General features: G+C 47.7%; 1 protein-coding gene across 22 annotated transcripts in view; it reads right to left on the bottom strand.

Annotated features, from left to right (window-relative positions):
• The window catches only part of MYO18A (myosin XVIIIA), a 778,205-nt gene that overhangs the window by 271,020 nt on the left and 480,736 nt on the right, over positions 1-26,449 (bottom strand). The gene's annotated exons all lie outside the window — the stretch shown is intronic.

Below are 26,449 nucleotides of genomic sequence, written 5' to 3'. Positions count from 1 at the left end.
TCCCTGGCTCCCTTCACTCTGTGCCCCTGCTCGCTCTGGCTCCCTTCACTCTGTGCCCCTGCTCGCTCTGGCTCTCTTCACTCTGTGCCCCTGCTCGCTCTGGCTCCCTTCTTTACTCTATGCCCCTGCTTCCTCTAGTTTTCTTCACTCTGTGCCCCTGCTTCCTCTGACTTCCTTCACTTTGTGTATCTGCTTCCTCTGGCTCTCTTTACTCTATAATCCTGCTCTCTCTCGCTTCCTTCATTCTGTGCTCCTGCAATTGTGACTTAGTTTACTCTGTTCTCCTCCTCCCTCTGGCTCCCTTTACTCTGTGACTCTGGTTCTCTTCACTCTGTGCTCCTGCTACCTTTACTCTGTGCTCCTGTTCTCTCTGGCTCCTATTTCGTGCTTCTGCTCCCTCTGGTTCCTTTTACTCTGTGCTTCTGCTCCCTCTGGTTCCTTTTACTCTGTGCTTCTGCTACCCCTGGCTCCCTTCACGGTGACCCTGCATCCTCCGGTTCTCTTCATTTCGTGTTCCTGCTCCCTTTACTCTCTGCCCCTGCTTCCCCTGGCTCTCCTTACTCTGAACCCAAGCTTCTTCCGGCTCCCTTTACTCTCCGTTCCTGCTCTCTCTGCCTCCTTCAGGAACACGTTACCTCCGTTTGTCACCTGGCGGCCATTATGAGCAGAACCCGGGCCAATTCACAAAAGTCAGTTTGGAAGGTGTACAGGCCAAGGGGGCTAGAAGCAGGCAATATTTGTTGCCGTCTTCCGGGAAATGCTGCTCACTCGGAGCTGCGAGAGATGCCCTGTTACGGTGGTTTCAGATCTGGTCGGAGGGGCAGTCAGGATCAGAGAGAGGATTGGCAGCTCTATACCATAAGGCACATTTAAATTCCTTTTGTATAGTTTATAGTTTCAACCAGTGCCTAATTTATTTATTTTTAAAACATAGGTGAAGGGCCCGAAGTTTTTCTTCGGGGAATGGAACCCACGCTGCTGAATACCAAGTCTGCCTATGTTTTTTCCGCAGTTTTTGTATAGCACATTTGCATGTATGTGCATTTAATGAGCACCAGATTACATTACACGGCTGAAAAACTGCAGCTGGCCCAGAATCATGCAGCTAGACTATTAACAGCCAAGATACCGCCACACTACACCATTACTGAAGAAACTGCATTGGCTTCCAATTAAATAAAGAACATTGTTTACAACAAGCTACATGACTTTCAAAATGCGTCAGAGTAAAAGCCCTACGTTAGTGTCCTCTAGAATAAGGAACTATCAGCCAGATTCATCATGGTCCCGTTTTGCGAGTCCTTAATAGCGATTATTAAGGAATCGCTAAATAAATTGCGATTCCTACACATTCCTTTTTTGCGATTAGCAATTTGCTAATCGCAAATAAGATTGCGATTTCAAGGGTGCCAGGGGTGTCCAAAGGACACCCTGTAGCACCCCTGAAATGGAAATGTAGCCTGATGTTGCGCACACGGACATGTGCTTGTGTAACATACCACTTAGAAAAATGCACTAAAGTGCATTTTTTTAAGTTTCCGCTATTTACCACGAAGTCAGACTTCGCGGTAAATTGCGGCCGGAAATTGCGAATTCGCACATTTTAAAAGTTTCATGAATTGCATTTAAGGAATCTCAAATAGAGATTCCTTAAATGCTATTCCTCGCTAAAATGCCAAATCTGTAATACTGTAATAGCGAATTTTGCATTTGGGATGATGAATCCCAAATGCAATAATTGCGCTTGCAAAGGGCCAGATTCTCAGAATCTGGCCCTTTGCGAGCGCAATTTCCCTTGATGAATCTGGCTGTATACTCCAAGGCGCAACCTCAGATCGGCGCAGCTCAATCTCCAAGACGTTCCTAAATTCTATAGGAAGAGGCTAGGGGGAGCCAGGTTTGCTGTGTTGGCTCCCGGTATTTGGAATTCTTTTCCGGATAACACAAGCGCAGCAACCTCCTATGAGCCATTCAGTACTCTGCAAAAAACATGGCTTTTCAGACAAGCTTATGACTAATCTACATCAATGTCCTGCTGCTAGTGCTCCTAGCACCATGAAACCTCTCGGCAAAGGTGCGCTTTAGAGGTTTCTTATAACATTCACATATTACATTATACATGGTCAGATGGAAGTGATTTACCCAGAATCATTGGATGTTAGGCCAAAGCCGGGACTGAACTTGGTTCCTCACTTCCAACCCCGGCAGCTGTTAGTTATGTCACATCTCTTGATTTCATCACATGCCTCTTTCTTACACCACCCTCCACTTCCTGTCTCTTAATCTTATATTTGCAGGTTCTAGTTCATCTCTGCTTTCTGGCTGTTTTCCTTTCTTACCCTTCTTTCTTTTTCTCCCTTTCTGCCTTTCTCTCGGTCAAAGTCTGATAATGAAAAATAAGTCCTGTGTCCTCCCTCACATACAACCTCTGGCACAAATGAAACAATGGTTTCAAACGGATCCAGCTGTCACATACAGGCTTTTGGACATTGGACTATATACGTAAAGTAAACAAAAACAAGCCTAACTCCAAATGCCAAATTAAATCAATAGACACTGCCAGGCACCAATACATAGTTTCTCTGTGTTTCTGAATTCAATCTGAATTTATTTCACAACAGTTCACTTGAGGGCAATAAAAAACAAGCTACCAAATGAATCTAACAGAAACCATTTTTAACTTTCCAATCAACATTTCCACGAAGGAGCTCACGCGAAGATAAACTGGTGACTGTGCCTTGGGTGAAGGACTGCTGGCTGATTCCGGAGGTTGTTTGGGAACATGGGAAGTGTGTCGGTTCACCGCGTGCAGATGGGACTGCGAATCCACTCTGATAGTGGAGACTAACAGCACTCTTACCAGGCACCCTGCACCTGGATGTGCGACCACTGGTTTACACAGCCCCTGACATTCATCTCCACTATGGGATTGGCAAGCGCCTCCTGGCGTATTGACAGTTAAAGGTGGCACGTGCCCTGCAGTGCCTCAGGTGTCTGCATAAGAAGGAGATAGAAAGCTCTGCTCTACACTGTTTGGGAGTTGAGATCTTTAAGACAGCTGTCCCTCGGTCAGTGGTAGTGTAACTGGCTGAGATTCAGTAGCCTTGGGAAAGTCTGAGCCGGCTCTCAGGCCAGGAAGCAGGGCTACCTGCAGTCTGGATTCCTAGTCATCTATCTCTGTATTTTTGGCACTTAAAGGTTTGTTGGTGCATCAGGTAGGAGGAGGCACCTGACCAGAGGCTTCTGGCCACTATGCAATGTGAGGCCAGTTTCTGCAAGCATTTGGGGCCTCTCCTGCACTGGGTCATGTGCATTAATCTGGCCTCCAACTGCTAGCCCAGGCCGTCCTGAGGGAGCTGAACAATCACACTAGTAGACACCTGCCTCGCTGGGCATCCTTTAGGTACTGAATAATCCTTCGGACACACACTTGCCAACAGGGGGTGCGGATAACGCCTTCAGCCAGGCCCCTCTCTAGAGGACCTAATATCACTCTGGACACAGCCATCTGGAGGAGTCTTTGTGGACTGAATACAGCTTCTAACACACACCAGCCAACCAGGGGTGCTCTAGAATATTGAATATCTGACCGTCACTCGCACCCCTCAGTGGTAATGCGAGGACTATCATATTCGTCCTGATATCGATTTACAGCAGACAGGAGAAACCAAGCATTGCCAAAGCCTACAGGGCCAGCATTCACTGGCTGCTGCAATAGTGCGTTTTTTGTGTTTTTTCTTTTGTATTTTTACATTTTTTTATAGCACACACATCTCATAAAAATATGCTGTCACCTGAACATAGCCAGATTTTGCTTGCAACAAAAATGTAAAATGTAAAAAAAACTCACTAATGCAGCTGTGTTGCTAGTAATATTTTTAAGAAATAAGCCTCTCAGTTGTGCCATGCTTTATTATTATTATGTTTATGAAGGAGACGAGAATAATTCACCACCTAAACAAGCACTCAAATCACGGGCAGCTACAATGCTACAGCTCCATAAACTTTATAAAAGGGTGCAGGCAAAAGAAAAACCCGGAATTTAAAGATAATATGAGTAAATAAAATAAAAAGCACACTTTCAACCAGCTTTGAGACTGAAGCGAAAGAAACTATTTTTAGGCAGAAGTGAACAATGTGCACAGGATTGTGCAGTCACTCAAAGTGAAGAGAGCCAGTGGGTAAAGTAGGTTGACGCATTGCCACATGCTGTCTGCTGTGGTAGATACGAGGAGAAAGAAATGACAATTTAACAGAAAAATGGATGAAGCCCGCAAGCCAAAAACCCTTTGGATTTTATATGTAATGTATGATTTTTTGGGGGAGAAACAATAGACCACATCTAAATGAGTATTGGCAAAGCCAACAGGTCTGGTGTAAAACAACAGCCTTTTGGCTTTGCGGATGCATGCTTTGTTGTGGTTTGTGCACAACTTCTTTTTTTAAATGCATCTAAGAGCAAAAATATTTTTGTGTCTCTGAAAACATACATTGTCATATTAATCTCAGTAGAATTGATCAATGGCTGAAGTGGGCTGACCGACTTGCCCCTTGGTGTAGTGGGTGGAAGAAACATGTGAATGACAACATCCCACCAACAAATGAAGTTGCCTGGTTGACATTCTACATATAATCGTTAAATAGATTCATAAAAACGGGCCATGGTCATTAAACAGCACATCATGGGTGCAGGGTCATGTGCTGCTCAGTTTGCAAAGGTGATGAGCCTACAGTGACAAGAAAAGATGAAGAAACACAGAATTGTATTATAAGGGATTCAGATTAGGGCGACAAAGCTGAGAGAACCAAAGGAGTGCCGGCAGTGTATTGGGATTGGTGGTGCAACCGCATCATCGGAAAAGCAGACATGATTTGGCCTTTTTGACAAAAAAGAGATAGCGCCACGAAACGGGAACAAGAGAACAAAGACACAGCATGGGCAGGTATCCATCCCCGGGTCTACTGCACTATCAGTCAGTGTCCATTACAGTGCTCAAGCACTATCACCCCACCCTTGCACCCACCTCCTCAGATCGCTCTCTGCCAATCCCCCAAGAGATGGGGCTCCCGGCCCTCCCGCCCCCATGATTCCTTATTAAATGGTCCAGCTTGTCTCGGCTCCGAGTTGGAGCTGCGGACAGCAGAAATTGAAGCAGGGGATTGAAAAACCTTTTTTTCATTACTGCTGCTAAATGAAGTTATCCATCGTAGCTTGCAGAGCGCAGCACTCCGCCCCCAGCAGCCCCCAGACACAGCACTCACTGCGCGCAGCTCCTGGCTCAGCTGAAAGCGGGCCAGCCGCGGGGCCTGACCCCTGGGCCTTCTGTGCTGAGCCAGGACTCCCGTTCTAAAGAAGGCGGCTAGAGTGAGTGCAGGAGGCCTGGAGACCAAGGAAGCCGGAGTCAGCACGCTGCACGCATCTCCAAGACCAGTGCACGGGTTCGAAGGCGCGCTGGGCTTTGCAGGACATCCAGGTCAGACTGGGGCTACTGGCTAAAATGGATATGTGACACCAGTAAATCTGGTATTAATCCTGGCTTCCTTGCTTGACCAAATTGTGTGATCCTAGGCAAATATTTTATTTTACCAAGCCTACTTTTTAGGTCTCGACCGACGGCTGGCTCGCCTGCCGGAAGTCGGAGAATTAATGACTTTCAGTGAGTGCTTTAAACCCGCCTCTCTCCTGGTCTCTCTTCCACTGGCTGCCTTCCTAAACGGAGGCCAGCCATTGGTGGAGAGAGGCGTCCCTCAAAAGAAGCTCAGTCTTTTTCGGATTCGGGGGCATGTTCGTGCTGTTCTTTCCACTTTTAAGCCATGCCCCCGAATCCGAAATTTGCGGAGCTTTGCCGCGGCTCCGCGCTGTCATTCGCTGTCAGGAGGCTCTCTCGGTAAAGCTGCGAGAGGATTGGGCCGCTTTGGAAGACCCGTGACGTCAGAAGGGCTCGTCCTGGAAGCCGCCCTGCGATTGGCCGCCTACGCAAGAAACCGCGACGTCATCAGGGGCTCGTCCCAGAAGCCGCGAAGCGATTGGCTGACTCCCAAGTGACTGAGGGTTCGTTTGTGAAGCCGCCGGGAGCCCCGTCTGAAGAGTGAAGCTCCGGCCCCTGCGACTGAGAGGTGAAGTGTTTGCTGCTAGTTTATCCTTAAATAGGAATCTGTGAGCGACTCAGCGGTTCCGACAAACGCCCTCGAGCCTGTGAACGTCAAAAGCAGATGCCGGCCTTCTTGGCCATAAAACAAGGAGCGGGGGCCGAAATTTCAGACAGAACCCGAAGTTTGCAAGAGGGAGGAGTGCAGGCGAGAAGGGAAGAGTGGCTCTGAGAGGCATTATCTATCAGACTGAACCCACAGCATCCCCCAACCCAGGATACACGCCTCGGAGAGTCAGGATACTGCATTGTGTCAGTCTGTCAATTAAAGACAGGCCATACGATAAACAACACAACACATACACCATTACCATTTAACATTTAATGACACAACCCAATAAGAGACAAGCTCAAATTATTCATAATAAAACTAAAAATCTACGCTGTTGATAAGATCGCTGAAGGAGACAAACAGCCTTCGATAAAGTGCTTGTGCTTGGCCGCCGGCCGCTCTAAAGTGCCAGCCCTCACAGGAAATGCATTGGTTGCAGCTGGCCAACATACCATCTAATTAAAAGGCAGTGGAGACACATAAAGAATCACCCACAAGTTAAAACACAAAACCGCTTACCGTGTCTTATCGCGCGAGCAGTGACAGGAGCAGAGATAATCTCTTCTGGCCTTCAGGGTAAAAGTACAAATCAACATAAAATGCCTCGGGGACTCTGTCCCGCCAAACGGCATCCATACGTGGGGAGCGACGCCTGCCCTTGCGCCCGGAGCTAGTGCGCTGTGTCACCGGCAGAGGGCCCAGTCTGGAGCTACTGTGCAGGGATCGTTTGAGGGGTGGTTGAGTGTCTCCAGGAATTGTTCACAAGTGAGGGTGGGCTTAAAAACGGGAGCTGCTCTTCCCTGAGTGTTTGACATATAATGCCAGGACCTTCCTTTAACGCCCGTTCCACCATCCGCGGTCATCCTGTCTGGCTCCAGCCAGCAATCCGCACCCTCTGTGGCTTGCCAGCTGATGCCACATGGCCGAAGCAGGGCCCTTCCACTCGCTTAGCAGCCAGGCGTCTTGCATCGTATCCAAATGTGGTCTCAACTCTAATGTTACGTGGATGGAGGGGACGCAGTGCTGCAGACTGCTGGACAGATTTATACCCAGCTCAGGCCTCAGGGCATCCATCGGGGTCTCTGGGCCACGGAGAATTACGCAGCGTAATAAGTGTTTCTCTGCCGACCCAGCGCCTGGGTCTTTTTGAAGCGCCACAACTCTGCTCCGTATAGTCCTGCGGGGCCAATCAATCTGCTCCCCTGGCTTATGGCAAAGCTAAGGACACCGCCTGCATAGTGACTCAGTGGCGCCTCTACTCGGGGTTGGATTGGAATCAAAAGTCGGCCCGGGCACGCTAAACAAAAGTGGCCCACATTTGCGGATTGCCTGGCCGCCAAAAAATGTTTCCGGAAAGTTTTATGAAAAGCATGGAAGAGGTCTCGAACAGAGGCATGTTTTGATAAATTCATTTATTTTAAAAAAAGCCACAGATTAGTGAACCACCCCTGAAAACAAGTGAGACCCCTTCTGCTCAGGCCCCCCCCCCCATCTGCATACACTAATGGGCCGGCCCAGCGAGAGAAAGGGAGTGGCACTTCCGACCCGTAACAGAGGCCCATCTGCCTCCAGAGAGGCCACACAGGCCCCCATGGGGCCACTGGCTGCATCCGAACTGCACAGACAGCCCAAATAAACCCCCAGGCTGCCCAAAAAAGCGGCCCTCAGATGGAACTCGGATACCGGCCCCTCGGCCATTGCCCTAGTGCCCACCTTACCAATCCGACCCTGCTCTACCTCTAGTAGTTGGGCTGGCCAAGTCAGCTCGCAGTCAAACATTACCCCAAGTAATCCCAATATCCAATGCGTACTGAAGGGATTCCATACATTCTAAAGGAGCTCCTCACTTTAGGACAGCCCTTTCGGACCATATATTTTGATTTCTCAGTATTAGTCTGTGACCTCTTTGCGTTGCAGGAGCTTCCAAAGGCCTTCGAGTGCTTATGTGAGAGCTGTGTGGGCTGTGAGAGCTGTGTGGGCAGTGAGAGTTGTGTGGGCGGTGAGGGCTGTGAGAGCTGTGTGGGCTGTGAGAGCTGTGTGGGCTTTGAGAGCTGTGAGAGATGTGTGGGCTGTGAGAGCTGTGTGGGCTGTGAGGGCTGTGTGGGCTGTGTGGGCTGTGAGAGCTGTGTGGGCTGTGAGAGCTGTGTGGGCTGTGTGGGCTGAGAGAGCTGTGTGGGCTGTCAGAGCTGTGTGCGCTGTCAGAGCTGTGTGGGCTGTGAGAGCTGTGTGGGCTGTGTGGGCTGTGAGAGCTGTGTGGGCTGAGAGAGCTGTGTGGGCTGTCAGAGCTGTGTGGGCTGTGAGAGCTGTGTGGGCTGTCAGAGCTGTGTGGGCTGTGTGGGCTGTGAGAGCTGTGTGGGCTGAGAGAGCTGTGTGGGCTGTCAGAGCTGTGTGGGCTGTGAGAGCTGTGTGGGCTGTGTGGGCTGTGTGGGCTCTGTGGGCTGTGAGGGCTGTGTGGGCTGTGAGGGCTATGAAAACTGTGTGGGCTGTGAGAGCTGTTGGCAATGTAAATAACAATGCCCTTTATTTATAAGTAAAAAAAAAAAGTCATGAGCAATGCCACTAGCTCTACCTTTAATAATGCCGAGACCATTGCATTGTAAATGCTTGTTTCGTTATGACACATAAGAACCCTGTCAAATACCTGAGCTCTGGGTCCGCGCTGTACAGAAACCTCTTGCGTTTGATGTCATATACATCAAATGCACTGTAACGTTGCTACAGCTGTAACACAAATCTTGGCATCATACAGGGTACAGATGACAAGCCTCTTAATTCACAATGTCGTCAGGATTGGGCAGAAATGTTTTTCATTTCATGTTTAAAAATTAATACTTTAATAATCATCCATCAATGTAGTGATATAATCGGATATGCAAAGGTGAACGCTTCCACATGGTACAGAAATATACTTTTTAGAATTATGAAGAGACTTTGTCATATTTAACATCATGTTTTTTTGCATGATTTACATGCCCACTCTTTTCAGGGTTCGGATTGTGCTCGGGCTTGGCTCGGCTCGCATTCCTCTAGATGCTGACGCACACACAGGCTCCCAGGGCCTCCGTTCCCCATTTCAGATCTACAAGGAATCCTGCATTTTCACCAGATCCAGAGAGGGTACATAGCTGTAACCTGCAGGGCCAGCAGAACTTAGCAAAGCTAGGCACACATGGTCTGATGTACAAAGCACCATTCGTCCTTACTACATGCATCGCTCAAGCAGGAGCCTTAAGCGTAACATGCTTAGGAGTTTGAGGAAGGAGGCCCTGGGTGAGTACACTGGAGCTTCTCTAATTCACATGATTGACACAGATCAGCAGCGGCTCCTGGAGGGAGTGCTGCGGAGGGGCAGGCAGTGGTGGCTGGTGACATTTCAAAGTGGTGGGGGGCGTAAAAGTTAAGAAGGTGTTACCTTAACAGCGAGCAACCCTAACTGACATAAGAGTGGTTTGAGGTGGGTTTCTCCCCCAAGAATAGCGGGCAAATTGATTTTTTTTTTAAACCAATTTGAAAAAGCATGACGGTTTCTACAGCTATTGTCCACTTGTAGTCATTACATTTTTAAATACATTCAAAACTGCCCCATACCTTACTGTATTAAATGTGTTCAACAAGCCAGAATGGAAGCTGCACACCTGCTAACCCCATGGACACAAGAGCCATATGCACAAAGTCAAGGCTGTCATGTCATCATTACCATCACCCACCCCATCAAATGCAGCCATCAGTTACATGGCTTTGTCCTGACAAATGGTTTGAATTGAAAGTGCTTGCATTTTGAAAGAGGTGAAAAAAGCTGCAATCAGAAGCAGAACTCAGACGTACCAGCCTTCTGCAACCAACAGTTTTATCCAGGCCACAAGTCATTTGACACTGAGACACACATGTTGCGGGTTCATGCTGCAAGATGTGCACACAAAAGGGACTTCACATTACAAGACTGTGTTTGTGTTTGCGCAGTGCCATTGCCAACCCCAGTGCCACTTGTGGGAGGTGTCAACGCTGCGCACATATTTGTGTAGAGTTAATTTTAGATTGGTGATTAATCTCGAAACCGAAAGCCTGTGCTCAGTGGACTGTAGTCCTGCAACTGACGGCTAAACACTTCTTACGTGATGCTGCACAGGCTACCCATCCAGGGGAGACTGCAGAGAGAGCATAAGTGTTTTTTGCAGAATAAATGTGCACCTTCTGACACGCCGGTTGAGGTGCCGCCACTGGTGGTGTCCTTATATATATATATATATATATATATATAAATATATATATATATCGCAAACAGATCACTCCTTCCACTTCCACCAAAGCCTCGGCGGCGAAGAAAGAGATGCGAACCACTTCTTTTTTCAGGCAAGATGTTTTATTTCAACCTAGCAGCAGTCAACAGATGACGCGTTTCGGGCTCAGGCGCCCTTGTTCACATAAAGGCTGTAAGTGGTTGAAGCCATTTTAAATAATATGCCCTTCCCACCAAGGTCACGTGTTCAGAAAGGAAACGATAAACATAGCAAACAGACTACATGATTCATATACAATCAATGTAATTTTGCTACTCCTTAATGCCATAAACCATTTTAGCATGACCTCAACAATGTTTCCGAACATACCATCACAAATATCGGAAATTTATATTATTATTGGTTGACGTCAAGAAAACTTTTTTTGAAATCGCAATGTAATTTCAAAAAAATAAAAACTTCATTTTTGGCAATTTTGAGATTCCTGGATAAATCCAAATACACAAAAAGAGTGCAATAATTCATTATAGCTGCATAAATGCATGTTATCATTAACTGATTTGTGACTTTAGTTTAAAGGGGATATACAAAGAAGATAAAGTGCATAGCAGAGCTGCTTACAGAATTTTTCTACAAATATACCATGTGCAATTGATGTGTTGTGTGCAAAACATACTAAAATGGTTACAAAATAAAAATACATCTTGCAACCTAACCCCGGCTGAGACATGACAAAAAGTACATTATACTGAGAGGTAGCGACAGCTTCTATTTGGAAGTCATATTGTAACCTCAGACCACGTCCAAGTTTATCACTTTTCCTATACCAATAATGCCTCCCCTCTGATACAATGTCTCCGCCATAGTGTAAATAAGTGAGGCAAACAATTGACAACCGTCATAAATCGTATGTCAAAGAACACTGAACATTCCTATATTGACTACGAAATTAACAATACAAACACAATCAAAGAATAGGATATCTGTATCCAGGCCAAAAAACCAAACTCAAAAAATTGTACAGTATGTTTCTCCCCACTCAGGGCAACAATCAGAATACATAATTACAAGCATGTGTACATATCTTCGGTGTTATTCAGACCATTTGGGCATTTGCTGTCGAAGTTGAGAATAAATTTGGTTTCCAATCTCCTAAGCAAAGCCTCTCTGTTCCCTCTTCTGCGTGGTTTAGGGACGGCAGATACCACATAGTATTTCAAACAAGATAAGTTGTTACCATGAACTTGTTTGAAGTGGCGTGCCACTGGGTAATTGGGATCACTATGCAGAATGGCACGTAGATGTTGAAGGATTCTCTCATGTACCTGTAGGTTTGTGCTCCCGATGTAATTGAGTCCACAGGTACAAGTGAGAACGTAAACTGCAAATTCAGTTTTACAGTTATAGTTTCCCATTATCTTGTGTGGTATAGGACTGAATGGAGTACAGTATTCTGTTGTGTTTACCCCGAACTTGCACGCCCGACATGAGGAGCATTTATAGAAACCATCTTTGGGTTTTAACCAATTAGGTTTAGTTCTTACCTCAGGGCTGGTCGGATCTAGCACAGCTCCCATGTTTCTCGCTCTGCTGAATGTTATAGTGGGGCTAGATGGCAGACTCATCCTCAGAACGGGGTCAGTGAGTACTATTCCCCAGTTCTTATTGGCGATAGATCTGATTTTACGCTCGTTCTCACTGTACGCTGTGATTAGTCTAGGACATTGGACTTTTTCAACTGTCCCGGAGACTGTTGATAAATCAGGTGAATCATGCGGGACAGGCTCTTCATCTATGGGAGCTGGAAGTAAACTGGCTCGAGATCTAGAAGATGTCTTAGCTAAAGCTGATGTCAAGATCTTATCTGAATAGCCTCTTGCTTTCATGCGACGCATGGATTCTGCAGCACAAATGTTGAATTCAGCATCCGTGCTGCATATTCTTTTCAGGCGTAGCAATTCCCCATAGGGGATGCTCGCAATCAGGTGCCTAGGATGGGCACTAGAGGCATGGAGTGTGACATTGCCAGCGGTGGACTTTCTATATATATATATATATATATATATATACCAGGAGCACCTACCCATCGGTTTCAATTTTTTTTATTTCGCTCTCCAGATCAAAGACTTCTAATAATCCTGCCCTTTGTCATATTTACAGGCAGGCCTTCAAAGTGTTTCAATTATCACAAGGCTTCTGACATTTTCGCCCTTTAGATACGTGTTCCAGACTAAATGTTCTCCCTATTTCTATTGCATGCCCCAACTATGAGACAAACCTTCCTCGAATATTGTGAATTAACCATCCTCTGAAGGCTAAGGACTACTCCCTCCGTAAACCCTCAATCACTCGCATCGATATACTTACTAGTCTGCATGCGAGCGCGTCACTTCACTCATCCAGTTCCGTTTATGTGCAAATGAGATGTAAGTTACCATGCTTTTTTATATATTGAGATTCAAACCTCACCTTAACAGACTAATTAAGAGTATATCAGTGTCTCCCGGGCCCGGGTATTTAGCAAACTCTATCCGGCAGACCCCTCGACATTGTTTCCCTAAAGTTTGGAGGCAAGTCCCGCTGAACTCCCCAGGAAGGAATCACATCAACCCGTTAATGAGGATAGATTTATTCGAAGGGGAAGGTCAGGATTCGAAGACTTTGGGACAGGAAAGGCACACTTTGTTTTCCTAGTGCTTCCATTGGAATCAACATTCCATCTGCCTTTCTAACTGTTAGGTGTAAACAATGTATGCGTTTACGCTCCTACTGGATGGTTTAACCTTTTATGGTGACAGACGTATACTGGGAAACAAAAATAAAGGCAAGAAGTCTTCTGAGCTGATGACGAACAAGTATAAATTACTTTAGAAGTGCATTTTGGCCCTAGAGTAATACACACAGTCGCGGGCGGCATTACGGGCGGGTGGTCGGGGTTGGAAATGGGGTCATTGCGCCATGGGGGGATGGGGGATGGGTGGAGGCGGGAGGGGTTTTTTTTATGGAGAAAAAAATATATAAAATAAAACTTAACTTACTGTCCCGCACCATCTTCTGGATGGTTCCCGACTCCTGCCATCCGGTCCTGACTCCTGCGTGTTCCAGTAACCGGCGGGCAGGCTGCAGCTTCCCTCGCGTCATAAGGAAAGGCAGCCTTCCTCCCTCCCCTCCGCCAACCAGAGGTGGTGAGGCGAATCTGAGCACGCCCCACCTGGGCCATTTTCTCTATGTAGTCTGCTATTGAGCAGCCTACATAGAGAAAAGGGAAGAGTGGGCGGTCCTAATCGAGGGCACCAGGGCCAACCAAACAGTCCATATGCACAACAGTGGGCAAGCCACTCCCCCCCCTGCCTGCCCTCGAGCAGGACCGCCCACCCCTAACCAGGCACTTCTGCTTTCTCGCAGTGCGAGAAGGCAGAAACATAAATGGTAGCTATTACCATTTAGGTTTCTGCCTTCTCGCACTGCGAGAAATCTGGAGGGCGGCGCCCATACGCCCCTAAAGAGGACCCGCCACTGGGGGCAGGGTGGGTGTAGTAAACTCCAGATTACGATAGAACGCAGGGCAGGGGAGGGGCGGGGTGGGGATGGTAAACTCCGGATTATGACCAGAGGTAAGTATACAAATAAATAAATAAAACAAATTTCATTGCGCGAGCTGCATCGCCATGGCGATGCAGCGCGCGCAATTCAATTAGTCCAGAAGGTCTAATACCATACTCTCCTGGCCCAGGCTGGAGCCACTTAGATACACCAGGGCTTGTCATTTCTGATCTTTTACAGAACTGCAAGAGAGGTAAGGGCGGGAAGGCATACATGAGTCATGTGTTCTATTCCAGCTGGAATGCGTCTAACAACTATTCTTACAGAAACTCCAACATGTAAATGTTTGATACTACGCTTCCTCAATAGTGGTGAAAAGATCTAGCTAAGGTTCTTCCCACTGTTACAAGAAGCACTAGTGCTAACTAGGGATGTCGATGTCAGACGTGATCAGCCAAACACTACCTGCTCAGCTTACCCCGCTCTGGCATTCAGGTACCCTACTAGGTACTTTGTGAGAAGGAAAATGCCAGACTTTCCAGCCACCTTCAGAGGCACAGTTCCTCCTGACACAGTATCAGGACCCCACTCCACCCTGTTTGTTGCAGTAGCACATGGTGTATGTGTAATTCATGAGACCCTGCACCAGCCTCCCCTTGATGGATGGCAGGAAGGCCTTCAGAGCCAGAAGAATGGCCCTTAACTAGCAGACTAATGTGAAGCCAGACCTCAAGCAGACATCACAGTCTCCTGATCTCCGCCTCCCCAGATGACCTCCCCGTCACCACCTTCAGCTCTGAGAGTGGAAGCGAGAGTGTTAGAAGGTGGTTCTGAGCATCTGAGCCGCCTGGATTTTTCGCTTTTGAACACCTAATAGTTGAGCTTTTACTGTGCGAGAGCCTCATAAGTTGGGACTCACCCACAGTAAACCAACCACCGTGGCGGGGCGCCCTCATCAGAAAAAGAACGGAGCGAACCCTCAAAGGGAAGCAGCAGCTCCCACCCACCAGACCCCTGGTGAAGAACCTCCAAAAGATGGATCTGCAGCCGGATCACCCATGCGCAGAATTCCCAAAGCCGTGGAAACAGCGCGAGCTTAGGCCGCACCCGCCTCAGTAGGGCCCCACGGTGGGGAAAGCAGCTCCTCTGTTGGCGACGGGTGCAAACTTAGGCGGCCATCTCCTAAGCCAATCGGAGTGGGGAAAGGCCAGCCCCGGAAGGGAGAAAGAGGCGCTGAGGAACAGGGGACCTGTGGTTCCTCTGGCGAAAACCATGGCCGCGGTGACGGTGAGGAACCGGCCTTGGATGACGTCGGGGAAAAAGCCACGACGCAGCGGCCCGTCTCCAGCGAGGACGACACCAGCAGGCACCCAACCTCCGGGGAAGAGGGAACGTTCGAAGACGGATCCACGACCTGGCGCCTGTCCGGTGCGTAGAATTCGCAACCTGGAACAGAGTGTCGTCGTTGTCCAGCGCCACCGGAGAAGCCGGACAGGCCTCCGCCACATTCCACAGCGCTGGAGACTGGGGCGGGGCCAAAGCCAAAGCGGCTAAGGGATGGCGCCAGAACGGCGCAGACTCGACCTCCAATGAGGCAGCTGCCTGCGTGGAGGGACGAGGGGCACCCAGGGAGTGGGAAGGAGCCCCCACCAGCCTCAACCCATTAGTGGGCGAGGGGGGCCCGCCAACCCCCATGGCGGCGCCAAGGCCGACTCGACCTCCGGCGAGGCAACAGCCTGGGTGGAGGGACGAGAGGGACCTGGGGAGTGACAGGGAGACCCCCGCCAGCCTCTACCCACGAGGATACGAGAGGGGTCCGCCGACCCCTGTGGCGCCGTCATGGCCAACTTGACCTCCGACGAGGTGGCCGCCTGCGCAGAGGGACGTGAGGGGCACAGGGAGGGACGAGGGATCCCCCGCCAGCCACGACCCATGACGGGACGAGGGGGGTCCACTGACCCCTGTGGCGCCGCCAGGTCCAGCAGCTGCCGGCGCTGTAGCAGCGTCACCTCGGCCTTAGACAGAATCACCTTGTCAAAGGGGCGAGAGGGGGGGCTCAGGGATGCGACCCGAGCCCTGCCGCCCTACCGCGACACCACAGGGACTCCAGTAGGAGTTTGTGGCAAAGCCAGGGCGCCGTGGTCCGAAGGAGGGACCCCCTAAGAGCCGCACCCCAACGGCATCATATCCTCCAAGCCTGGATCCGAACCAGTCGGCGCCGGAGCCGCCGGTGATGCCGCAGAAGGCCCGCACCGCGCAAGGGATCCGCTGACGTCCCAGGAGAGGAAGGAGGAGGAGGAGCCAGTGAGGCCTGCAAAACCACTGCATATGTCTCCATCTGGGCTCTCGATGCCCCCACACCAGGAAACGGAGGATATTGGGATGATACACAGGGCCGCATCATCCGAAGAGAGCCCACGCCCCCAACAGACCAGAAACCAGCCCTTGGGGACAAACTGCGAGACTTACAGACAGGGGAGAGACGCTCTTGCAGCACAGGAGAGGGATGAGGGCGACGACGATGACAGCTGCTTCGAAAACCTTCCACAGAAGCTGATCGAGGTGACGAAGCCGACCTGGACAGGAGAGAGAAGTTTCATCCGGCGCTCCTGCCGCGAGTTCGGCTTCAACCGTTGGCACGCCTCGCAGTCAGTGGAGCCGTAATCTTCCCCCAAACACCACATGCAAAAGAAGTGAGGTTCCGTCGCCAACATCAAGCGTCCACAAGACGAACACGTTTAAAAGTCCAAAGGCATACGCACACTGTTCCCACAAATCACGATGCAATAGCGAAGGGAAAGGTCTAAACAGGCCCAGAGCACAAACCGGATCCGTGTTGCACGCGGAACAGGAAAAAACTGATGTCAGCGCGCCGGGGTGGGGCTTATGTGACCTCGCTGACGTGATGCCTGCAGACGACGTCCGGGCAGAGTCACGCGGTACCGCCCCCTGGTGCACAGAGAGGCTGGGAAAAGAAAAAAATTCCAGATCCAGTCTCACGCCTGGGGATCATTCTACGTTAGGGAATCTGCAGCACGTAGTCTCTATCAGATACCAATTATTTGGACAATGCTAAATCCATAGACAAGAAACTTAAACTACAATATGAAATTTCTGCAGTGGCTAAAGGGACATGCTATCAACTCACACTACTCCGAGGCAACATAATTTTTTTCCTGATAGGGTGTAAAGTAAGCAGTTTAGGCACTGGTACTTTCTGATCAGACCTCGGGAGTTCTCTCCTCGCAAGCCTTTCCACTATCCACCTAGTCCCCTTAGAGCAGTGCTAAATGCTGCAGATTTTATTTTAGGTTGTACAAAATGTGAACACGTTACCCCATCCAAACATCACTTCAAAGTATCCCCATAGAAGTTTGAGCACAATATAAACAGGACGGCATCACTCACAAAATTCTACACGTCCTCGACCCTTTCTTAATGAGAAACTGAAAATCTCAAATGGCCAACGAGGACCAAGAAACGGTAAATCCTGTGTCCTTGTGCCTCATACATTAAAAAATATATATAGCAAGCAATCACTCTCGAGCAGAGCCACACAAATCTGAAACTTGCTTCCTCCAGATTCCCACACCACCTCACGCATTTCAACCTTCACAGAGGAGCTCAAAATCATATTTTTCCACACACATTCCGAGCTGAGAGGCTCCTGGCTGCGTTTAGCCTCTGTTTATTTTTTGCAGCCCTGGTTTTTTGCTTCTAGTTTGTCTCTCGGATTCCCTACATGCAAATCGTGTGTTTGATGTCGGACTCCTGCATACCGCCCTCTTGTTGCACAGGCACCCCGGTTGTATCTGAGAGCATGCCATGGAGTTGGTTTGAGCCTCCGCTTTATCTGTCAAACCCTGAATTTTACCAGAATTCCTAGTGATACTCTGCATGAGTTTATTCCCTGTATTCAGGTTTTGCGTCGGCGATGTTGGACTCTATTGTGCTTTGGTCGAACGCCCTTGGGCCAACATCACACTACCGAAAAGTGCACAAATACAGATCCCTCTCTTGCTAGCATGGCCAAGGCAGAAAGCCAGCAGCAGCCTGCTAAATGAAGACCTGTTTTAAGCCAGTATCAGCAGAAAGAGAATCCAACGTGTCTATTATTAATCCTTCCACTGAATACAGAGCATGAGACTAAAAAGATGCCTTTTAGGCTGCTGGTTTTCTCAGATATGTCCCAATAAGAAACGGTAACAGGAGACTGACCAGTCTTTGTAAGAGCGCCTCATGGGCTTGGTAACTTCTTTCAATACCTCAAAGGAAATGTGAATTTTTAAAAAAAATAATTTTGATAGTTAAGTCAAGGGAGGATAGGCCCTTTTACCTCACAGCGACTCATTTTGTCACTGCAGAATTTGCAGACACCCAGCTGTAAGTTCGCGCTGTGTGATATATATGTGGTTTAATGTATTATGCATTTGCTTCATGTGTAATTGTTTCAACCGTTTATTTAGTGCCCACCAAAAATGCAACTGTCTCTAAGTTCACTCATAGTAACGTTACCAAGGCATTCTGCAATACATTTTTCTAGATTCATCTTAGAAATTCCAAATTAGAACGGCCACCACATTCAGCAAAGTTATCTTATGTATTAAACTGAAGCACTTAGAAATGTCAGAAAAGAATTAACTTTTTTCAGTTTTATGGGGACACGTCGTACTGCTCCATGCCCTCCATCGCTTGGCTTTTTGAATGGCTGTATCAGTTCTTTGGCTCTTGGGCCAAGGCAGGCGTCTGGCTCGGCTCTCTCCCTCTGGATTTTGTGGTTTACCCACTTCTGTTTTGGACAGATTATAGAAATACTCCTTAAAGCACAACCTGTAGTGTCCTTAGTCCACTTAACAATGCTATGGAGTTCATCCTGAGATGAAGTGGTGGAGGAGGAATGCCCATGCAGTTCCACAGCTCTCGTGTCACTTGAAGACATTCCAAAAGCAGAAGAAGCCATCCTGCACTCCTCCTCCATTTACACTGTTCACCATCCTCTGAAGGCACCCATCCCAGTCCTTCTCCTCTCCATGTCCGCTGCCTGCCTAGTCTCTCCTCCTTCGACAGCATCCATCTCCGAGCAGAAGGTATACATCAACACACATTCTAATGATGGGGAGGATATATAATTGGAAAGGGCATATCTCAGTAGCATTTTAAAATCCAAACAACCTGCATGGGCATTAGGAAAAGGAATGGAGAGTTATTTGGACCATGGCTAGAATCCATCAAGGTTTCTTGCAGGGTAAGCACACAGTAGGGACAACATGTTGCACACCTACAAGCAACAATGCCTTAGTGCAACCAATGCAAGCAGGACCACTATCTAGCCAACACTATCTAGCGAATCCCTACAAATCTGGAGCAGTGAAGTGCTACTGCCCTCAGACAGTACTTCACATTTTGAGATACAACACTTAGGTGTGTCTCCGTGACCAAAGCGCTACAGTTCCAGATACCTCAGGAGGATCCCGCTCCTCAGACAGCACTGCAAACTCCACCTGCATCCTGCACCGTCAGTTACTGAAATACACCTCGAGCGCTTTAGATACCTCCAGAGAGAAACATCCTTTACAACGCAGGGTTAACCATGAAGTGCCTTTACCACGCATCTATTTCTTGGTGTTATTACCACGCATACCATACCTTTGCCACGCATGGAAGTTAAGGTAAGTATATACATGTGTATGTATATATATATCTATATATATAGATATATATATATTCGAACACTTTTCCTCAACGAAAGAAAACACGGCCCGCACTCCCGAAGTGGGGTTTTAACACTTTTTTATTTTTACATAAATTTCATTTATGAAAGGGCTGATCGCGTATCTGATCGCCGCGTTTCGGTGTTCCACAACACCTTAGTCACGATCAATTAGCCCCCCCATTGGCTAGCATTTAAAACATTCAAAAATTTCATGACATCATTTCCTGTCATCAGTACGTCCTCAGGAATTATGGTATTTGTAGTTTCTCTCAAAATCATGTTTGCAAATGAAACTTTGAGTTTCTTACTATTGAAATTTAATTTTTTCAGTCCATTGTTCAATCTTTTTATCTGATTCACAAGAATCTGGTTATTTCAAACCATGACTTCAACAAGAACTTTATTGATTTATTTTGACAATTTCTTCGTTTCCCTCCATTGGGATTAATCCATATGTTGTCATGGTTTACTCAAGGATAAAATGGTTATGTTAAAATAAAACAGTGTTAAAACCCCACTTCAGGAGTGCGGCCCGTGTTTTCCTTCGTGGAGGAAAAGTGTTCGAATGTAAAGCGGTGTGGTTCAGCCGCAGGAGATCGCACCGACAAAGAGCGCTGCAGCACCTGGAGAAATTGAACCAAGAGTGTATATATATAACATGTGATCAAGCCTCGGCTGAGGTGAAACGCGTCATGGCGACTGGTGGGCTGTTATTCTTCACGAATAAAAAGCACTGAGAACGAGAGCATGGAGTTTGTGGCTTTACTCAACTTTCCGTTTTGCAGCGTGGGCGTGGGCTGTGCTGTTTCGGACTCAACGTGAATATATATATATATATATATATATATATATATATATACACATGGGTTTAGAGGCAGGAAGGGGTGTATGTGGTAAGGGTATTTTTTAGGTTTTAAGGCAGGGTAAAGGCATTGGGTGATAAGGGTATTTATAGGGTTTAGGGGTGGATAAGTATTGTTTGTATTGTATTGTATTGTTTAAACAAGCATGGAGCAGATCGTAGGTGCACAGTTGGTTTCAAGTGAATGTAATATCTCATCACGTAAATCTGGACAGACAGCGCTTAGAGACCCCTGTGGTTATAACGCGCCATATAAATTAAATAAATAAATAAATAAATAAATAAGTGTATTGGGTTGTAATTGTATTTTTAGGGTTTAGGGATGGATAACAGTATTGGGTTTTAAGCATATTTTTTAGGGTTTAGGCAGTGGTTCCCAAACTGTGTGCTGTGGCTTCCTGGGGAGCTCTCATACTAGCCAGAGGAGCAGTGGCCCAAGCACTTTAATGCATTTAATGTTGAAGGGTCTGTTGGCTTCAGTTAAACTAATTAGACTTAAATGCATGATGTTAATGATTTGTAAGTGACATGCCAAAAGCTGTAAATGTTGTGCTTATTTGATGGCATGTCGAGGGAGATGACCTCCATATTTCACTGGATCCCCACATTCCATCACTCCCAAAGTAAGCGGAAGATGCCTGTTTTATTTTGTTACTCGTTAATAGTTTCATTTTTTTTCCAAATGCATTTTACACCAATGCAAGTTATCAGGAAAGTACAGTTGTCCTTTCTATTAAACACACTAAGTGTTATTAAGCAGCCACCGCCGTTGCAGGTAAGAACCGTGGGGCCGGCTCTGGGGTGGGGGGGGGGGGGGGGGGGGGTGGTGGGTATTTCGAGAGAAAACCACAAGGGTTAATTAAATAAATAATTAATTTTTCCTCGTGGTTGTCTCTCGAAACCCCCCCCCCCCCCCCCCCCAGCCGGCCCCACCGCTCCTACCTGCAGCGGCTGTTATTAAGTATTGACATTTGTACTTGAATCATAGTTACTTCCAGTACACATTTCTTTGAGTACACACATTTTTCCAGACAGGCCTGTCCTCTCCTAGAGCACAGGGAAATAAAACATCATAAAAGGCATAATGCCAAAATTTGGAAACAAGACAGAGGGATGTTTAATACAAAAAAAAAACTGAGGAATTTATTTTACTTGCATTGATTTGGAGGAAATTTCAGGTAGGAGACAGCAAAAATAAAGCTGTATGTAGTTTCAAAAAATCGGAAGTCATCCTGTTGAGACAAGTGTGTTGGCACAAATGACATGGATAGAAATGGAGGTATATGCAAATATTCTTCAAGCGCAGAAACACTTTGGCAATGGGGCCTACATGCATATGGTGCTATCTAGCACTGTAAATGGGATTCAAAACTTTGAGAGGGACTCTAAAAAAAGGCATCGGCAAAGAAGTGTAACTAGGAATATTTTATTAGAGGTGCTGCCTTATTAATACAAAACACCCTGAGTATATGATTATAATACCTTCATCCCAATCATTTTCAGGGAGAGAAATGCTAGTGCTCCCGAGGCCGGGCTTACCTCCCCCCATCCTCCAAATAAAGTAACAGTGGGGAGCCATGTGCAATGGTCAAGGGAGCGGTGGTTCGAAAAAGTTTGGGGACCACTAGTTTAGGGTGTGGGTAAGGGTATTGGGTTGCAGTGTGTTTTTAAGGTTCATGGATATAGGGTGGTAAAGGTATTTTAGGGTTTAGGGGTATAGAGCAGTAAGGGTATTTTTAGGATTATGGGCTGGGTAAGGGTATTGGGTTGTAAGGATGTGTTATGGGGTGGGTAAGGATATAGGGTGAAAAATTTTAGGGTTTAGGGGTGCGTAGATGCATAAGGTGGTAAGGGTATTTGAGTTATGAGGTTGTTAGTGGTATTGGTAGTATTAGCATTTTGGGGTTTTAGGGGTGGGTAGGGGTATAGGGTGGTAAGGGTTTGTTCGGGTTTTGGGGTGGGTAAGTCCACAATTAATAAAGGGGAGGTTGAGGAGTGTCCACCCATAAAAACAAAATGTGTTAATTTATTTTTCTTTAATGGGGTGTTTGGTGGTGTCCCCCCCCCCAAAAAAAAATATCTATATATATTTCACTTACCTTATTTATACTTGCCTGGGTGGAAAAGATATGTGTGGTAAAGGAAGATGTGTGATAAATGCAGGCAGTGTAAAAAATGTGCGGTAAAAGCATGCATGGTAAATGCCTGCGTTGTAACGTCATACAACCCCTCATAAGGATCTGGCCCTCAAATAGAACTGCACAGCAGCAGAAACATCATGTTGGGCAGTTCCTGAATCAAATGTTGAGAGCGCTAGGTACCACAGGAGCATACAGCTCATCAGAATGCACAGCACAGCTCCAAATACTTCATGGGGGCAGTTCCTGAACCGTATCTTACAAATTTACAAACCTCAAGAGAATCTGTCTACTCAGTCAGCACTTCACAGCTTCAGATACTTGAATGGTGGCTGACTGATACTCATAACGTTAGGCAGACGTGTTAAAGCTTCAGAGCCTCAGCTGCTGCACAGGTGTCCAATTAATCCAATGCCAATGATAGGAGTGACTCTTTGGGTAAAGCTTTAGAGCTTCTGAGGTCCGGTGGGTCAGTCGTTCTGACAAAGCTGCTTAACAGGGTCGATTAAACGAGGCTTCTGAACTCCTAATGCCCAGCGGTCGGTCAGTCCCTTTGATTAGGTTTCAGAGCGGGCTCCGGTAACCATTGTTGGTCAATCCCCTTCAATGATGCACAGTACGGCTCCTTCAAAGAAGGTCCCATGGCTGGTCAGTCCCTTTCGCGAAGGTTCATATCAGGGCTTTTTCAACTAAGATTCAGAGCTCCTGATATCTTGTGGATGATCAGATTCATTAATAAAAAGCCAAAGCAGGGCTCGTTCTGTGAAGCGTTAGAGCTCACATTCTCGCATGGTTACGAAGTTCATTTGATGAAGTTTCATGGTATGCCTCTTTCAATGATGTGTTAAAGCTCTTGACATCCCAATGTTGGTCAGTCTTTGAATGATCCTTCAAACATGGGCTCCTCCAATGATGCTTCATGGTTCCAATGTCTAATGGTTGGTCAGACCCTTTGCAGAAGGTCCATAGTAGGGTCCCTTCAATGAAGCTCCCGAATTCCAACAGAAAGTTCACAGCAGTGCTGGTTCAGTGACGCTTCAGAGCCCGGAGGGTCCAGTGAATGGTCAGTCCCTTTGATGATGCTTCACAAGAGGGTTTCTTCGATGAAGCATCAGAGCACCTGATGTCCTGTGTTTGGTCCGTTCTTCTGATTAAAGCTCACGCCAGGGCTCAATCGATGAACCTTTATTGTTAACAATGTCCCATAGTCCGTCTGTCGCTGTTGTGAAAGTTTGGCGTCAGAACCCTTGAATGAAGTTTCAGACGGTCGGACGTCCCTTTGATGACGGCCACTGTATGGCTCCTTCGATGAAGCTTCAGACCTCACTGTGTCCCAGCTTGGTCAACACCTTTGGTGAACGGGTACAGTAGGGATCCTTCAATGAAGCTCCGGAGTGTCTGACGTCGGGTTGTTGGCCGATCCACTTAGTGAAGATTCACAATACAGCTCCTTCGATGAAGCTTCAGCCCTCACAATGTCCAGAGCCCGATGCCCCATTGTTAGTTTCTGCCTTTAAGTAAGCTTCGAAGTGAAGCTCCTCCGATGAAGACATACAGTCCAGCCCGACATGAACACCATTCCTTAATTCTATACTCATGTCCACAGAGGAATGCTGTGTGTAGGAAGGAAAGAACAGAACTCTTTTGTGTCTGCCAGCTCAGACCATGCCATGCGACCTGCATAAAGAAAAGAACGCCTCTCTGCAGCACAGCTGCTCAATGAATGTTTTCTGTGCCCAGGGAAGAATTCTGCCATGGCCGTGTGGCTCCTGAAGAAAGATGCTTGTTCTCGTCAACAGCCCTTCAATTTTGTGAATGGCAACTTAAAAGACACTTTTGTTCCTTTGGGAAAATATTTAGATGTAAAAACCAGCGTTGGTCGAAGTCGGCAGAGTGGCAGTGATGGAAAGAAGGCGCTCTTTTCGATCAGGGGTGTGGGGCTGCACTGCCAGTGCACGGATTGCGACATGAAGCCCTACAGTCAATCTTCTGCACATCTGTGGGTGAGGCCCTTGCAGGCTTCTCTTCACAAATATCTGAAACAAACGTGTGCAAGAAGGACATCCATAGGATATATCCCCTTTCTAGTCAGCGGCAATTAGGGTCCCATAATTACAACCTGTTCAATTTTACAAGGAGTCACTTGAGGATTTGGCAGTGGCACCCGGACACAGCAATATGCCAAAACCACACAACTGCTCAGGGATGAGTCACTAGGGAAGGATACCCACAGACGGAGCATCAGCACCCGCCGCACTGAGGAGTGAGTGGACGTCTCCTCTTTATCTGAACCTGACCCCCTTAAAACCAAGATCCGGTGCTGTTTGTTTCCACTGGCCGGTAACAGCCACTTCAGAGACAAAGCCCTCTGGCTGGGGTGCCTGCTGGTTTTCTCGGCCACTTCCCATTGCTGCACCCAATGGAGAGTACGAAGGCCTGAGTTCAGTCTGGCTCGTGTCTAGACACACCCCGGCCGGGGTGTTGGGAAGCTCTCTTCAGGCCCGAACGTAAATACATCTAGTGTTGCTTTACTACTGAACGCACCCTAGTGACCCCAGGGTGCACTCCTGCTGCCACCTCCATGCACTTGATTTTATAAATGTTTTGTTGAATGTTTTTATTGTATTGATGCGGTCTGTGGTGCAATGCCCTGGGCTGTTTTATTTGACATCCCCTGTTGCGTTTTATGCTGCGTTTGCTTTGAAGCCACCTGCAACAATTAAGTTTGCCATGTATGTAACTAAACAAATAAAATGTGTCATCTTAAGCGGCGCTTGCCACGTGCGAGGGTTGCATGTGCCTCTAGGCGCTGCGGGGTCTCTCCTTCGGGCAGAGCTCACGGGCCACCCACATGTCAATGGGACACTCGCTTTGCCTTCCATGGAAGGGACCCCGTCGGAATGACTTCACCTCTGGGCGCCCTGAGGTCACTCAAACGGACACCAGGGTGCGCTCTAGCTGCTGCGAGGTGTGTGCGCTTGCAATGAAAAATTTACAACGTAAACAAAAACCTGTCAGTCTTGAAAAACAATACCAACCCTATGAGTACACCCTGTGGCACAACACTGCCTTCATGCACCAAGTGAAACTGCTCCCCCACAAACTGAAAGCATGTGACCAGGTACATGAGGAAGGAGGGCCAGGAGCCTCCCCGGTGGGTAAGAAAGGGGGAACCTGCCCTGGTGGCAAAGCTAACATGGAACTCCACAGCTCGCGTCTCGCCTATTCGTAGCGCTGTCTGTGACAGACAAGCACCCCAGAGCCAGCCAGTCCTCCTTCCCTGCTCTAGCACCACACACCCAAATACGTCTCCAGCGTCGTCTTTGCTCTCAGTCTCATAGTAAAATGGTTTCCTTCGTCTGCAGTAGGACTTTCTGAATTGTGGTAGGGATTTGGCCCTGACAATCCGTCCAGAAAGTGCAAATTACCGGCAATTCTGTTAAGTGGAAATGCCTTTGGTTACTTCTGAGACTTCCCCAACATTTCCCACAGATGACCCCTGGTTCTAGATCAGTGTTCTTCAAACTGTGGGGCGCGCCCCCCTGGGGGGGCGTGATGCCATCTCAGGGGGGGGCGCGCACTCCATCCTAAACTCTCACTACCATTTTCCCACATCACAAGTCCTTGGGCGGGACATGGTGGGGGTTCATCTGTCACGGAGGGTTGTGAGGGCGGGGCCCGCCCCTTCCGTGATGTCAGGGGTGTCCCCGGTGACATCACGGAAGGGGCCGGCCCTGCCTTTGCAGTCACGAGG

The sequence above is a fragment of the Lissotriton vulgaris genome, chromosome 2_1 (genome assembly GCF_964263255.1).
Source record: "Lissotriton vulgaris chromosome 2_1, aLisVul1.2, whole genome shotgun sequence".
NCBI lineage: Eukaryota > Metazoa > Chordata > Amphibia > Caudata > Salamandridae > Lissotriton > Lissotriton vulgaris.
The sequence above is the reverse complement of the archived record's forward strand: the minus strand, read 5'-3'. Positions and strand labels throughout refer to the sequence as shown.